Source organism: Heterocephalus glaber, unplaced genomic scaffold (assembly GCF_053883595.1).
Source record: "Heterocephalus glaber isolate CG9 unplaced genomic scaffold, H.glaber_assembly_v1.0 deba00000347, whole genome shotgun sequence".
Taxonomy (NCBI): Eukaryota; Metazoa; Chordata; class Mammalia; order Rodentia; family Bathyergidae; genus Heterocephalus; species Heterocephalus glaber.
The window spans coordinates 17,519,716-17,537,644 of NW_028258143.1; the positions used below are offsets into that span (position 1 = coordinate 17,519,716).

At 35.1% G+C, this 17,929-nt stretch overlaps 1 pseudogene; it reads left to right on the forward strand.

The window, feature by feature from the left end:
- Positions 1 to 2,268: 2,268 nt before the first annotated feature.
- LOC101715274 (U2 small nuclear ribonucleoprotein A' pseudogene) lies at positions 2,269 to 3,026 on the forward strand (annotated as a pseudogene).
- Positions 3,027 to 17,929: the final 14,903 nt, after the last annotated feature.

A 17,929-nucleotide genomic window follows, 5' to 3' on the forward strand; every position in this document is an offset into this window, starting at 1 on the left:
TTGAATCTTTATCTACAATCTGTATTTCCACTTCTTTGTTTATACACTCCCCTTTGAATTTGCTTATTATGAAAGTAACAATTAAACTCATTATAATTTGAACAAGGAGATATTTATTGGTTTTAGCTGAAATAATGCATGGGACAAAAGAAATTCAATTTTCTTTTTAAATCATCTGCTTGATTCATCCTAACTACTTACTAGGATATTCAAGTTCCTATAAACACTCTCCTTGTCACTGCACATTATTTATGGATTCAATCCTGGAATTATGTTGCTTAGAAGTGGCAGGAGATCGATGTTCATCTTAGAAACATATTTACTGGAATAGTTCTGTGATTAGTTGGATGGATTCTAAAAGCATGTTCAATGAATTGAAAAGTTATTAATGTCTTAAGCAGGTAGAAAACTGGCTGAGGCCTTTATTAGTTATTGTAGTTATTACACTTAGGGTCATTTTCTAACACTGGGTGATGTTTCTATTACCGTATGTAATGTTTTCCTAAAGAACTTTCCTAATTATATGTTTCCCCACCCCAGAAATTTAATTATCTGTTAATGCACTTAAAACCTATTGGTCTCCTAACTCTTCAATGTTTACCATACCCATTTTCACAAAATGTAAAACAAAATCTGCAGTAAAATCTGATACAAAATTTACAAGACAACATGGGAGAAGTACACACTACTTTTCCACCAGCATTTCTGATTTAGGAACAGAACATCAATTCTGATTACTCATGTTTACTCATGTTTTGCCACACCCTTTCCATTACTCTTACTTTTGAAAATATAGAACAGTTTAATTAAAAAGCTCACAAAGAGGAAAAAAGAGAATTTAGACATGAGGCAACAAATTGAGAATAGTAAGAATAATAGTAATTATGAAAACATTAAAGGTAGAAATTAAAAAGAGAATAGATGTGGTTAAAACATAAAATTACTGAGAGAAAAACTTTTGTACAGATAAAAGCTATCAGTAATTCCAGTGGATATAGATGACAAAGACAACTAGAAAGGAGATTAAAGTTGGTGAAACAAAAATGATTCATTTGCTTCTATAGAGAAATAAGTAAATGAAATAAAAAAGCAACTGAAATTTAAAATGAAACAACCTTTCCTTGAAATAAAGTTTGCACATACAAGGACATATGTTCTAGAAAACATGAAAAATATACTGAAATATATTCTAATAAATGATTTTTTAAAATGAAACAGTATATTCAGAAGAAATAACTCCAATATAGATAGAAAGAAAAAGCCAGTTTGGCCTCAGATTGCCATAGAACATTTTATAAGGAGACAAGAAAACACTCATGTATATGAAATTCTCATTGGATAAACCTTCTGTCTTTCCAAAATTACCATTTTAAGTATATAACTAGGGTGATATACATAACATGAATAAATTCAGAAAATAGATAAAACATACCTCAAACTAAGTTATATTGTTTTACAGTTAAAAGTTTATGTGGTAAAAGTGTCAACCATCGGTTTTATTAAAAAAAAAACAAAAAAAATCTTCTTTATCCAGTCACCAGTTGATGGGCATTTGGGTTGATTCCAAGATTCAGCTATTACAAACTAGTGCTATAAACATGGGTGCACATATATCACTGTGGTATGATGCTTTTAATTTTTTTATTAATTAATTTTATTGGTATATTTTAGGTATACGGTATGATGACATTCATCACTGGAAATTTGTACCTTTATATGATATATCTTGGTTCTTATATTTTCCCCATTCCCCTGCCCTCCCTTCAGTCCCTCCACGCCTCCCTATTTACAAAGACTTTGCTTCTGTTTTTTCCTTTTCTCATATTTTTCCTTCCCTCCCCCCCACTTCCCCTTCCAAAACCACCAACAGAGTGAAGAGACAACCCACAATGGAGGAAAATAACTTTAAAATGTTAGCCCTCCCAAATTTAAAGACCCAATCCAAAAATGGGCTTCTGAAATGAACAGATATTTCTCAGATGAAGAAGTAGAAATAGCAAATAAACATATGATGCTTTTAATTCTTTTGGGAGTATACCTAAAATGTACAAATAAAGTTAATTAAAAAAAAAGAGAAAAGTGTTAGCCATGTAAAGGTATTTTATCTGCTTAAAAATTCAAAGAAGCAAAAATAAAGTCACTCATGATACACAGGTGGGAAGAAGAACTAGGATATAATGTCTTCAAATATCAGAAAAAGGAGTTGATAATTAGTGTTTAAGAATGAATTATAGGGCAGTGGCAGTGGTGGTAACAGGAGCTGGAAGAATGGTAAAGCTAACTGTGGAGCTGATGGAGCAGGACTCACAGTAAACCAACACAGTTGGACTGGAGCTGGACTTCCAAGGATATAAAATTCCCATCATTGAAAATCTAGGCACTACCTTAGACCAGTTTGATGCTATTGATTTTTCTGATAATGAGATCAGGAAACTAGACGGTTTTCCTTTGTTAAGAAGACCAAAAACATTATTAGAGAACAGGGACAGAATATGCCCATATAGGCGAGGGACTTGATCAGGCTCTGCTATGTCTCATCCAACTCATTCTGGCCAACAACAGTCTTGGGGAACTGGGTGATTTGGACCCTTTGGCATCTCTCAAATCACTGACTTATTTAAGCATTCTAAGAAATCCCATCACAAATAAGCATTACACACTGTATGTGATCTATAAAGGTCCAAAAGTCAGAGTACTGGATTTTCAGAAAGTAAAACTAAATATCATCAGAAAGCAGAAAAAATGTTCAAGGACAAACAGGGTGCACAGCTTGTAAAGGATATTGCCAGGAGAAGCAAAAATTTTCATCCAGGTGTTGGTCTCCCAACTGACAGGTGTGCTATCTCCAGAGGATGTCAAAGCAATCAAGAATGCCATAGCAAATGCATCCAGCCTGGCTGAAGTGGAGAGACTGAAGGGGTCGCTGCAGTCACATCAGATACCTGGAAAAGGATGCAGATCAGGTCCCACTGATGATGGTGAAGGAGGAGGAGATGAAAGAAGACACAGTCACAAATGGGTCCTGAGCAGTGTGACAGATAGAATAGACTCAGGATAAGTCTTGGATTTTGAACATGGAATAATGGCCCTGTTTGTGTCAGCAAAGTGGGATCTACCAGCATTGCTGAAGTGCTTAAAACTGATAGTTTTGCAATGAATTTTGCATCTAAAATTTAAAAATTAAGGCCACTCACTGTGTTCCAAAAAGAGATGCTACAGATATCATAATATATTCACATCAGAGAAAGTCTTAAGGCTTTATATTTTATGAGGAATTTCTAATGTTATCAATTTACTTCTTTTCATTGTACCTTTTAACTTGGGTGAAATTAAAGTACATTTTTATTTAATATTCTGTCTTCAGAGTAAATTATATTCATAATTTACAACTATTTAGAGTTGGCAATGAGATGTAGGGTGATTTCTTCTTTTTGATTCTGTATCTCATGAATGCTTCGCATACACTGTTTTTACAGGAAAAAAGTGATTTTCTTATAGAAACTCTAAATGATTGCACATGTGTCTGTGCATGTGCATATGTGTTTGTACATGTGTCTTTTTCTAGGATAAATAGATGAAGTCCATGGGCTTAAACATTCAATAATGTACACAAAATTTCAGAGACTTTTTTGAGGCACTATGCCCTACCTCACCATTTACTTGGCTATCATAAACCAAAAGTCCTGCGAGCCTTCTGTAAGCCTTGTCCTTATCTTTCTTGATTCTATTGCCTTTTGCCAATCTGTAAGTTTACATCAGAGTATCACACAAAGACCTATTGACAAGATTGGAGAATGTAAGAGAAATATATTATACATCACTTTCATGATTGGAAAGGGAAAGTAGAGTTTGCTTAATATCATTTCTGGAGCCCCTCCTATGTTGCAGTACTCTATTAGGGGAATGATATAAAAATGAATCTCATATTCTGTCATATAATGCATAAACTATTGCACAATAAATACATAATCATAATAGCATAAAGTACTTTTAATTTATACACTTAACACATAATAATTACTTATTATATGTCAAGCAAAGTACTTTTGTACAAATGGCAGAGCCTCAAATCAGAGAGAAAACTAACTGACATGAATGAGGGGTTAGAGAAGTGTAGGATGAATATGGTCATGAAGTACAAAGCAAATTCTTACCTATGGATTTCCAGAAAGATGGCAGAGTGGTGAAGAGCAGAGAAGAAGCTTCTCCAATATTTGATGTCCAGACTCTGGAATATAGCAATGTGAAGAAGAAAAGGAGAGAAGTGGGTCCCCAGGACCTAGCAAGAATCTGAAGTGAGAATTGAAACCTATGAGGAGAGAAGAGAAAGGGACATCAATACAGAAGAGGGAAGTGGCAAGCAGCACTTTCTTTGTGAGCCCCAGGTCACAGTGTGTGAAGGGTGGCTCAAAACTGCAGATGCACAATGACAACTGCCAACCCCAATGGCCTCCATGGGGAAATGCACCAGTGGGATGGAGAGGTGGATACAGCAGACTGCAGTGGCTTGTGAGTTATTTGGGTTCAGACATCTGCCAGGAGAGGGCAACAGGCCAGTTGCCATATTGGAGAGCGGGCAACTGAGTTTGCAAAACTGAGCAACTAAAGGTTGGCTCCGTCTAGTGGCTCCCAGTCTCAGCGTGAGGTGGAGCTAAATTCAATTCAGCAGGAGGTCAAGGAGCCAAGTTCAAGGTAGCGTGAGGTACACGGAGGCTGAACACCTTGGGCTCCAGGCTTACAGCCAGAAACCAGTTTAAACCTCAGTGGAACTAAAGGTGCAGGCTTACTGGGGTTATCCAATAACCTGCCATAAAGCTACAGCAGACTTATTGGGATTAATAAACATGGATCTAGGCTCTGTGTGCCCACTTTGCCTACCAGTGAGAGTAGAGATGTGCCCTGAAGTGGACACTTCATTTTCTTCTTTTCTCTATTTTTTTTCTTGTTTGCTTGTTCTCGTTTTCATATGAGTGTGAACATTGTTTCTAGTTTTTCTGGTGATGTTTTGTTTTGTTCTTGTTTTTATTCTTTCTTCCTCTCTTTCCCTCATGTCTTCATCAGTTTTCCTAAGTTTGCATAACCTTTGTTAGTCCTCCAGCCTTGCTTCTAATCATTTTTCTCTTCTTCTGTTTCTCTAGTTTTTCCTCTTCACCCCTTTTAAATTTTATTGCATATTGAGGGCTGTATTGAGGGCATATTTACTATATACAATTTTCTGGTTTGTTTTAGATTCTGTTGCAATACCACAAATGTAGTTCATAGGTTAAAGAACACAAATCAATACTTATCACAGTTTGTCACTTTCTGGGCTGTGTTTGATGCTATTGTTATTACTGATTGTACTACTTTAGCCAAGGTGACATAATTGTTCTAATTAGTTGTTCTTCCTGGTATGCCAAGACTGAGATTGTTTGAAGGTTATCAACAATACTATTGGCCAATATCAAAGAACCAGGGGATAGGCCAAATAGGCAACAACTTCTCCTCCCCAATAAATTGAAGAGGTATGATTTGCTACACCTGGAAGACATCTCTGAGAAGTAGTCATTTCTTAAGAGTTCTAAATACTACCAATAAAGCTGCTTTCCATAAGCAATTTACAAGCATAAACCCAGAAGTTAAACTAAAAAAAATAGAAAATAAGAAGACACTTAAACAATATGCAACACCAGGCTTCCACCTCACCAAAGGCAAACTCAGGGGCCAATGAGGTAGAACATTCAAAAAGCTACCCACTTGGACTTTCTGACATGGTAACAGCAGAAGTAACAAAGAAGCTGAATGAACCACTAGAAAAAAATTAAATCAAAAATAAAATTTCAGATAACTACAGAGATTATGATAATAATGAAAAACATACTTAATGACTCTAAAGTAGATAACGATAAAAAAAAGAGGCACTTAGGAAAATGATGGAGACCATGAACACCCACCATAGGAAAGAAATGGAATCCATGAAAGATATTCAAACAGATATCCGGGAGATTAAAAATTCCATTAAAATGATACAAAGCAGAATGAGCCAATATGAGGACAGAATATCAGATATACAAGACAGGATTGCAGTTAGCAAACATGAAAAGAAAGATTTCTTAAAAATAGCAAGGGACCATAAAAAAATCAACCCAGCTATTGCTAGATGATGCAAAGAAGAATGACAAAAAATTGATTGGAGTTAAGGGAAAAGCAAGAGATAGCACAAATGACATTAAAAAAAGAAAAACTGTTCACAAAAGTAATGGCAGAAAATTTCCAAAACAGGGAAAAAGAATTTAACTTTCAGATAAGTAAGGGATATAGAACTCCAATTAGCCATGATCAATAATAGTCAAGATTCCAGAAATTCAACACAAAAATAGAATATTAAAATCTGTTAGAGAAAAGAAACATCACCAGGCTAGGATTTAGCACAGTGGTGCTGCACCTGTCTTGCAAGCTCAAGTCCTGAGTTCAAACCTGGGTACCAAAAAAAAGAAAAAAAAATCACCTATAAGTGAAAGCCCATCAGAATCACACCAGACATCTTACACAAACCTACAAGTCTAAGAGTGATTGGAGTAAACTATTTGAAGCCCTAAAAGAAGACAACTTCCAACCCAGATTTATGTACCTCACAAAACTATCTTTCAAAATTGGAGAAATAAGATACTTCCATTACAAAGAACACCTGAAGAAATTCATTTCCACCAAACCAGCATACCAAAATATTTTTTCTCTTCATTAAATTTATTGATATATTGTAGGTTTAAAATATGATGACATTCATCATTGGGAATTTGTACTTTTACAAGATAAACCTTGGTTCTCATTTTTTCCCATCCTTCTGCCCTCCTTTCAATCCCTCCACCCCTCCCTATTTACAAGGCTTTGTTTCAGTTTTTCCTTCTTTTCTCATATTGCTTTCTTTCTTTTCCTCCTTTCCCCTCCCCTTCCCTAACCTTCCCCTTTCTCTTTGGACCTTTTCACCCCACACCAAAATATTCTTAAGGACATTTTAGAAGGAGGTAGCAAGGACAAAAACTCCAGGAAACCCACCAGATGAACCCACCAGACAGGGAAACATTTAAATAGAAAAAAAAAAGAAAGAACCAAAAACAGGAGAATAACATGGCAAAGAAAAGTCAATACATATCAGTTATATTCATCAATGTTAATGGTCTTGCTTCACCAATCAAAAGAAACAGACTAACAAAATTGATCAAGAAGCAAGATGCAATAATATGCTGCATAAAAGAAACACATTTAATCCAAAAAGAAATTCAAAAACTGAAAGTCAAAAGGTGGAAAACAATACTCCATGTGAGAGGAACTGGAAAAAAAAGCAGGAGTAGCTATTCTGCTTGTAGACAAAGTGGATTTCAAGCCAATACTGATCATGAGAGACAAAGAAGGTCACTACATCCTTGTAAAGGGAATAATCCAAGAGGAAGAGATAACAATCATAAATATATATGCACCAAATACCAATGCAGCAAACTATATAAAACAAATATTAATGAATATGAAAAATCAAATAAGCATCAATACAATTGTAATGGAAAACATCAATACACCACTATCACAGAAACAGATTAACTAGACCAAAAAAATCAACAATGAAATATTAGAACTGTATGAAACCTTTGAACAAACAGATTTAGTAGATGTCTACAGAGTGTTCTACTGCACAACAGCAGAATACACATTCTTCTCAGTTGCATATGGGATGTTCTCCAAAATAGATCACATACAACCTCATAGAACATGCATAAGTAAATGTAAAGGAATTGAAATTATCCCATGCATATTATCAGAACGTAGTGCAATGAAATTGAAAATCAATAGCAAAAGAAACCACAAGAACTTCATAAACACATGGAAATTAAATAATAACCTGCTGAACAAACAGTGGGTCACAGATGAAATCAAAGAAGACATTATTTTCTGTAATTAAATGATAATGACAAAACAATATATCAGAATGTATGAGATGCAATAAAAATAATCTTACAAGGGAAACATATAGCAGTGAATTCCCATATCAGAAAAACACCATGAGCTCAAATAACCTAATGTTGAACCTCAAGCTTCTAGAAAAAGAAGAGCAAGTGAAGCCCAATGCTCAGACAAGGAAAGAAATTATACAGATCAGAGCAGAAGTTAATGCAATGGAGACCAATTTAACAATACAAAGAATCAAAGAGTTGAAGAGTTAGTTCTTTGAAAGATTAAATGGAATTGACAAACTCTTAGCCAAACATCAAAAAAAGAGAAAGAGCTCAAATTTAAAATTAATAGATCCTGCAGATCATCCATACCCACTTTGAGGACATCTATTTTTTTTTTTTTGGTACTGGGGATTGAACCCAGGACCCTGAGCCTGCAAGGCAGGTGGTGGAACCACTGAGCCAAACCCCCAGCCTAGATCACCTGTTCTAATAAGATCCAAAACATAGAAGAATTGGATAGATTCCTAAATACATATTAATTACAAAAGGTAAATCATGAAGATATAAAATTTCCAAATAATCCAATATCAGTCAATGAAATTGAAGATGTAATTAAAAATCTACCAACAACAACAAAAAACCCAGGTGCTGATGGATTTGCTGCTATATTCTACAAGAAATTTAGAGAAGATTGAATCCTGCTACTTCTCAAACTCTTTTTTTCCTTAAATTCTTTTATTGGTAAATTTTAGGTATACAATACATTTACATTTTATCATTGAGTGCTTGTACCTGTACATGATATATCTTAGTTCTTATTTTTTCCCCATTACCTGTGCACCCTTCACCCCTCAACCCTTCCCTTTTTACATAGACGTTGTTTCCATTTTTTTTCTTTTCTCACAATTTTTCCTTTCCATTCTTTCCTTTCCCTATCTCCTCCCACCCCCTACCCCTTTGGACCTTTTCCTATTTCAAAGTATCAATTCTTAGTTATTAAACCTTTTAATCTTTATTTACACTCTCAGTTTCTCACACTAGAGAAATGATTTGGTATTTACACATGTGTGTCCTATTTATTTCACTTAAGAGTATGGCCTCAATATGCATCCATTTAGCTATTAATGACTCTAGTTTCTCATTCTTTATGGCTGACTAGTACTCCATTTTATAAAAAAAACACATCTTCTTTATCCAGTTTCCAGTTGATGGGCACTTGGGCTGTTTCTAAGCTTTAGCTAGTACAAACTGTGCTGCTACACACATGGGTGCACATATATCTCTGTGGTATGATTCTTTTAATTCTTTTGGAACCAAACTCTTTAATGAAATTGAAAGGGAAGCAATACTCCCCAAGTCATCCCTGGAAGCAAGGATGGCCTTTGTACTCAAACCAGAGAAGGATCCAATCAAAAAAGAGAACAACAGGCCAATCTTCCTAATGAACATAGATGCAAAAATCCTCAATAAGATACTTACAAACAGAATGTAGCAAAGTATCATGAAGATTATACAACATGACCACGTAGGATTCATCCCAGGGATACTGGAATGGTTCAACATATGTAAATCAATAAATGTAATACGTCATAGTAATAGAACACAAAACAAAAACCATACGGTCATCTAAAGAGATACAGAAAAAGCACTTGACAAAGTCCAACACCTATTTATGATGAAAATCCTATAGAAAATTGGAATAGATACTCTTTATCTCAATCTGATGAAAGGTACCTATGACAAACCAATAGCCAACCTCATGCTAAATGGTCAAAAATTGAAAGCTTTCACTCTAAAATTAGGAACAAGACAAGGATGAACACCATCACCACCTAGTCAATATAGTTGTGGAAAAATTATCCAGAGCAATTAGATAAGAGAAATAAAAGGAATGATGATAGGAAAAGAAGTTAAATTATTATTTGTGTATGGCATGATACTCTACCTAGAACACGCCAAAAGTTCCACAATCAGATATCTAGATTTAATAACCAAACTCAGTAGCATAGCTGGATACAAAGTTAATACTCAAAAATCAGTAGCCTTCCTGTATACAAATATCAAACTCACTGAGAGAGAAATTAGGAAAAAAACACTTTTCACAATAGCATACAAAAAATTAAATTCCTAGGAATAAATCCAATAAAGGAAGTAAAAGAACTTTACTTTGCAAACTACAATATTTTGAAAAAAGGAGATTGAAGAGGATATCAGAAAATGAAATTATATTCCTTGTTCTTGGGTAAGAAGAATCAATATAATGAAAATGGCTATACTTCCAAGATTTGAATTCAGATTCAATGTAATATTAATAAAATACTAATAGAATACCTCACACAATTAGAGATTACAATCCTTAAATTAATCTGGAACCACAAGAGACCTAGAATAACAAAAGCAATTCTGGGCAGCAAACGCAAGGCAGGGGCATCATAATCCCTGATTTGAAATTATACTAAAAATCTACTGTTATAAAAACAGCATGTTACTGGCAAAACAAATGAACTAGACTCCAGGATCAGTGGAACAGATCAGAAGATCCAGAAACCACTCCAAACACACTCAGCCACCTTATCTGTGAAAAAGAGACCAAATATCTTCACTGGAAGAAAGATAGCCTGTTTAATAAATTGTGCTAGAAAGACTGGCTTTCTATGTGCTGAAGACTAAAACTAGATGTTTTACTTTCACCATGCCCTAAACTAAAATCAAAATGGATCAAAGATCTAAATATTAAAACAGAAACACTAAATATCCTGGCAGTTAAAATAGGCAGAACTCTTAAAGACAAGGGTGTAGGCAAAGACTTTATGAACAAATCCCAGATCACACAGAAAATATCATAAAGAATCAACAACTGGAACCTTGTCTTATTAAAAAGCTTTTGCCCAGCAAAAGAAACTACCAACAGGGTGAAGAGACAACCCAAAGAATGGAAAAAAAATTTCCAGCTATTCCACAAAGGACAAATATCTAGAATATATAAAGAACTAAAAAAAAATTAGACTCCTCAAATTTAAAGACCCAATCCAAAATGGGTATCTGAAATGAACAGAAATGTCTCAAATGAAGAAGTACAAATGGCAAGTACATATAGGAAAAAATGTTCAGCATCACTGGTCATTTGAGAGATGAAAATTAAAACAATGCTGAGATTTCATCTCACCCCAGAAAGAACGGCTATCATCAAGATGTCCATTTTTTACAAATGTTGGCATGGGTGTGGGGAAAACAGAATCCTTCTCCACTGTTGGTGGGAGTGTAGATTAGTGAAAACACTGGAAATCAGGGTGAAGGTTCCTCAAAAAACTAAAACTAGAGGTTCTATTCAACTCAGCTATTCTCCTTCTTGGTATCTTTCCAAAAGGATTAAAAATATCAACATTGAGGCGATACTCTTAAGTGAAATAAATAGGACACACATGTGTAAATGCTGAATAGTTTCTCTAGTGTGAGAAACTGAAATTGTAAATAAGGACTAAAAGTTATAATAGATAATGTGAAATAGGAAGAAAAGGGGCAAAGGGGAAGGGGAAGTGGGAGGGGTAGGGGAAAAGAAATAAGGGAATGGAATTAATATGAGAAAATGAAAAAATGGAAACAAAGTATTTGTAAATAGGGAGGGATGGAAGGGTTGAAGAGAGGGCAGGGGAAGGGGGAAAAATAAGAACCAAGAGAAATTATGTAAAGGTGCAAATTTCCAATGATGAATGCCATTATATTGTATACCTAAAATGTACCAATAAAATAAAATTTAAAAAAGAATTAAAAGCATCATACCACAGTGATATATGCACACCCATGTTCACAGCAGTACAATTTGTAATAGATAAATCTTGAAAATACTCCAAATGCCCATTAACTGATAAATGGATAAAAAAGATGTGGGGTTATACTCTTACATGAAATAAATCAGACACACATAATTACCACAGTTTTTCTGTGGTTTGAGAAACTGAAAGTGTAAATATATAAAAAATATATATTTGAAATATATATATAAAATTATATATATTAAAAGTATATAATTGATATTGAAAATGGGAAGAAAATGTTCAAATGTGAAGGGGAACAAGGAAAGGAAGATGAGGAAAGGAAGGAAAAGACAAGGAAGAATAGAAGGAAAAAATGGAAACAAAGCTTTTGTAAATAAGGAGGGAAAGAGGGGTTGACTGATGAGAAGAAGAATCAAGATATATCATGAAAAGTACAAATTCCCTATAATGAGTGTTATCATTATATAGATCTAAAATATAACAATTAGATTAAAAAAAACTACTCTTATCTATGTCTTAAGTATGGGGACCTGATTGGCATAGGTTAGTCAACTGAAACATAAGTAAAAGAAAGCAGGTAATTGCCTTGTTTTACAACATGAGTAAATACATCTGAAATAAAAAGTATAGATACAATTGGAAAATATAAAGTATAATAAATCAAACACACAAGCTTAAGTGACATGCTATATGATGTCTCATTTGAGTAATACAAAATATAAATAAAGTTCAAAACAAAGGATTGATAGAATAAAAAACGGAGATAGATGCTTTGCAAACAGGAAGGGTTTCAGAAGACCAAGAGTGAGGCGAGTGACTGAAGGGATGGAGAAGTAAAAAGACTTAAGATATGTCAAGTACATTTAGCAAATACACATGATAAATGTAAACATTATAAGTCATAAATGTGAAATAATAATAATGTTAATAATAGAGAAAGGACATCTAGAGCTGGAGGGAGTTGGGAGGGGAAAGGAAAGGGAATAAAAAAGAATAAACAGGAGTTGTGCGGAACACGCCGAATCAGCCCGCGCCCCGGTAGCTATCCACTGGACAACCCCCTACCCCACCCCCACTCCTCTGGCCTCTTCTCTGTACAGCCACCTGTTTCCACACTACAAAGACGCAGGGGACACCAGACCACCAGAACACTGTACTGGGTAAGCTGGAGTCATCTTCACCTCCCATTAGGACCAGGACTATCTTCAGGGAAGGGCAGCTGGAACCTGCAATACAACTCTGCAGAGTTCAACCCTACAGGATGACAGGGAGCTCAACTTGGGACTTGCAGCCAGGAATTTGCCTGAATATCACAGGTCTGTGACTAGCTTGCTGAGACTCATTGACTTATATCTGCACACTGCTACCCATGTTGTCTATTGTGACAACAGAGACATACCTTGAAAGAGGTGCTTCATCTTCATTGTTATTTTTTATTCCCAAAATTAGTATTATTAATTTGGGGTTTTTTCTCTTTTCTTTTCCTTTACTCCTCTTATCTTTATTTTTTTTCCTACTCTTTGCAAATATTTGTTTTTCTCTCATTTTTTTCTTTTCTTTTCTTTTTTCTTTTCTCTTTCCTTTCTCTCTCTCTTACACTCACTCTCTTGCTCTCCCACATTGCTCATCTTCCCTTTTTGTCCCTGTTTTGGTCCTCATTTAGAGTTCTTCTTTATTTTCCTATTATTCTCTTTTTCCTTCTCACCTGTGACCTCTGGCCACACTGCAAACCTTCCCCTATCCTTCTTCCCATCTGTCCCTCCCTCCCCAATCCCTTCAAAATCCCCATCCCAAAGGGTAAAGTTGTTATATTGAAGAGTTTATTCACTATATGTTGGGTTGGTCCTCGATCTTGATTTAATTCACAGAGTTAAAGGTGATAGATTAATAACTACCACAAAATGTCACTTTCAAAGATGTACTTGATGCAATGGTGTTGCTGATTGTATCACTTGGGCTAAGGTGTTGGTATTGATCTAGTCAATGAATCTTCCTAATATAAGGAAAATGAGATAGCCTTAGAGTCATTAGAAACTCAAAACTTAAAGACTAGCTATATCTGGAAGACACCTCTGAGAAGGAATCATTCCATAAGGGTTCTAATTACAAGCAACAAAGATACCTATGATAAGTAATTTCAAACTATCAACCCAGGAGTTAAACCAAGGACAGTACCAAAAACAAAAATGTGAAGACATTTAAGCAAGGCACAAACTCAGACTTCCACCCTACCAAGGGTAAATCCTGGGGGAAATGAGATGGAAAAGTCCTATAACCAACTATAACCAACCACCTGGATACCCTGAACTGATAGCACAGGAAGTAACAAAACAGATGAATGAGGCTCTAGAAAAATTCACAGCAGAAATAATCTCCCAGATATCTACAGAGATGGTGGACAGAGTGAAAAACATGATTAGTGGATCTAGAACAGAAACAGATAATAAAATAGATGAGCTCAGAAACATGCTGGAAGCCATGAATATCCAGCATAAGAAAGACATGGAATCCATGAAACAGATTCAAACAGATATTCAGGAGATTAAAAACTCCATTGAAAGTATCCACAGCAGATTAAGGGAATCTGAAGATAGAATATCAGATAGAGAAGACAGGATCATGGTTAGAGACCATGAAAATAGAGATCTCTTAAAAATAGTAAGGGACCATGAGAAATTGATCCAACAACTGCTAGACGATGCAAAGAAGAATAACATAAGACTGCTAGGAGTCCATGAAAACACAGGAGAAAGCACAATTGACATAAAAAAAAAAAACTGTTCACAGAAGTAATAGTGGAAAACTTCCAGGACAGAGGTAGAGAATTGGACATAAAGATAAGTGAGGCATATAGGACTCCAACTACCCATGATCAAAAAAATCTACATCTAGACATATAATAGTCAAGATCCCAGAAACCCAACAGAAGAACAAAATCCTACAAGCAGTTAGAGAAAAGAAACAAATCACCTACAAAGGAAAGCCTATCAGAATCACAGCAGACTTCTCAACACAAACCCTCAAATCAAGGAGAGCCTGGAGTGAAGTATTTCAAGCCCTAAAAGAAAATAACTTCCAACCTAGACTGTTGTATCCTGCAAAATTATCTTTCAAAATCGATGGGGAAATTAGATACTTCCATGACAAAGAACACCTGAGAAATTTCATCAACACCAAACCAGCACTACAAGCAATTCTAAACAATATCCTAGAAAAAATCAATGAAGGTCACAACTCCATGAGGCCCAACAGAGAGAAGCCACCAGGCAAGGTAAGACACTAAAGGGAAAGGGGGAAAACATAAGAAATAAAAGAGCAAACAAAAGTAAAACATCATGGCAAGGATAAACCAATATCTATCAATTATAACCATCAATGTTAATGGCCTCAATTCACCAATCAAAAGAAATAGACTGGCAGAATGGATTAAAAAGGAAAATGCAATAATATGCTGTATACAAGAAATACACCTAACTCAAAAAGAAACTCATAGACTGAAAGTAAAAGGATGGAAAACAGTTCTCCACACCACAGGAACCCAGAAGAAAGCAGGGGTAGCAATCTTATTTGCAGACAAAGTAGATTTCAAACCAAAACTAACTAAGAGAGACAAAGATGGTCACTACATCCTTGTGAAGGGAACAATCCAAGAGGAAGAGATGACAATCCTAAATATATATGCACCAAATACGAATGCCCCCAACTATACAAAACAAATATTAATAGACATGAAAAACCAAAAAAAAACTAACACGATTGTAGTAGGGGACCTCAATACCCCACTATCACAAATAGATAGATCATCTAGACAAAATATTAAAGAAATTCTAGAACTGAACCAAGCTATTGAACAAATGGACTTTAAAATAGATGTTTACAGAGTATTCCACCCCACAAAATAGGAATACACATTCTTTTTGGCTGCACATGGGTCATTCTCCAGAATAGACCACATGCTAGCTCATACAACATGTCTAAGTAAATGTAAACGAATTGAAGTTACCCTCTCTATATTATCAGACCATACTGCAATAAAATTGGAGATCAATAACATAAGAAACCACAAAACCGCAACAAACACATGGAAACTGAATAACACCCTCTTGAACAACCAATGGGTCACAGAAGTAATTAAAGAAGAAATTAAACAGTTTCTACAAGTAAATGAAAATGCCAGTACAACATACAGGAATCTATGGGACACAATGAAAGCAGTTCTCTGTGGGAAATTCATAGCAGTGAATGCCCATATTAGGAAAACAGATAAAACTCAGATAAATAACCTAATGCAGAACCTCAAGCTCCTAGCAAAAGAAGAGCATAACAAATCCAAAGCTCGTGCAAGAGAGGAAATTATAAAGATTAGGGCAGAAATCAATGCAATGGAGACTAAGAGAACAATACAAAAAGTCAATGAATCAAAGAGTTGGTTTTTTGAAAGAATAAATAAAATTGATAAATGTTTAGCCAACCTTATCAAAAAAAGGAAAGAAAAGGGACAAATACATTCAATTAAGAATGAAAAAGGTGAAGTCACAACAGATCCAACAGAAATCCAGAGGATCATCAATACCTACTTTGAGAACCTCTACTCCAATAAAATGGCAAACACAGAAGAAATGGGCAGATTCCTGGATACCTACAAATTGCCAAAGTTAACTGAAGAAGATATAGAAATTCTAAACACCCCAATTACAATGAGGGAAATTGAAAATGTAATAAAATATTTACCAACAAAGAAAGGCCCAGGTCCGGATGGCTACACTACTGAATTTTACAAGACATTTAAAGTAGAACTAATACCATTACTCTTTAAACTCATCAAGAAAATTGAAAGGGAAGCAATACTTCCAAATTCATTCCTGGAAGCAAGTGTTACTTTGATTCCAAAACCAGGGAAAGACCCAACCCAAAAAGAGAGCTACAGGCCAATATCCCTAATGAACATAGATGCAAAAATCCTCAATAAGATACTGGCAAACAGAATACAGAGGGTCATCAAGAAGATCACACACGCTGACCAAGTCGGATTTATCCCAGGGATGCAAGGATGGTTCAACATTCATAAATCAATAACTGTAATACACCATATTAACAGAGTCAAGGACAAAAACCATATGATCATCCCAATAGATGCAGAAAAAGCATTTGACAAAATCCAGCACCCATTCATGATAAAAACCCTACAGAATATTGGAATAGAAGGTCTTTACCTTAACCTGATTAAGGCTATCTATGAAAAACCAACAGCCAACATCATACTAAATGGTCAAAAACTGAAAACTTTCACACTAAAATCAGGCACGAGACAAGGATGCCCACTATCACCACTCCTCTTCTACATAGTTCTGGAAACATTAGCCACAGCAATTAGAAAAGAAAAAGAAATAAAAGTAATAAAGATAGGATAAGAAGAAATTAAACTGTCATTATTCACTGATGATATGATAGTTTACATAGAAGACCCAAAAAACTCCACCAGAAGACTTCTAGACTTAACTGACAGATTCAGTAGAGTAGCTGGATACAAGGTCAACACTCAAAAAACAATAGCCTTCTTGTACACAAATAACAGACTCACTGAAAGAGAAATTAGAGAAATAATTCCTTTTACAATAGCATCCAAAAAAATGAAATATCTAGGAATCAATCTAACAAAGGAAGCCAAAGACCTCTACACTGAAAACTATAGCAATCTGAAAAAAGAGATCAAAGAGAATACAAGAAAATGGAGCGACATCCCTTGCTCCTGGGTAGGAAGAACCAATGTAGTGAAAATGGCCATACTTCCAAAACTCTACATAGATTCAATGCAATGCCAATTGAAATTCCAAAAATATACTTCACAGAACTAGAGAAAACAATCTAAAAATTCATTTGGAGCCATAAGAGACCTAGAATAGCTAAAGCAATTCTAAGCAACAGAGACATGGCTGGGGATATCACAATTCCCAACTTGAGACTATACTACAAAGCTACTGTGATAAAATCAGCATGATACTGGCAAAGGAACAGACCTGAGGATCAGTGGAATAGATTAGAAGGTGCAGAAACAACTCCAGACATGCTCAGCCACTCCATCTTTTACAAAGGAGCCAACCATCATTGGAGGAAAGATAGCCTATTTAATAAATGGTGTTAGAAAAATTGGATTTCAACCTGCCAAAGATTAAAACTAGACCCATACCTATCACCATGCACCAAACTAAGATCAAAGTGGATTAA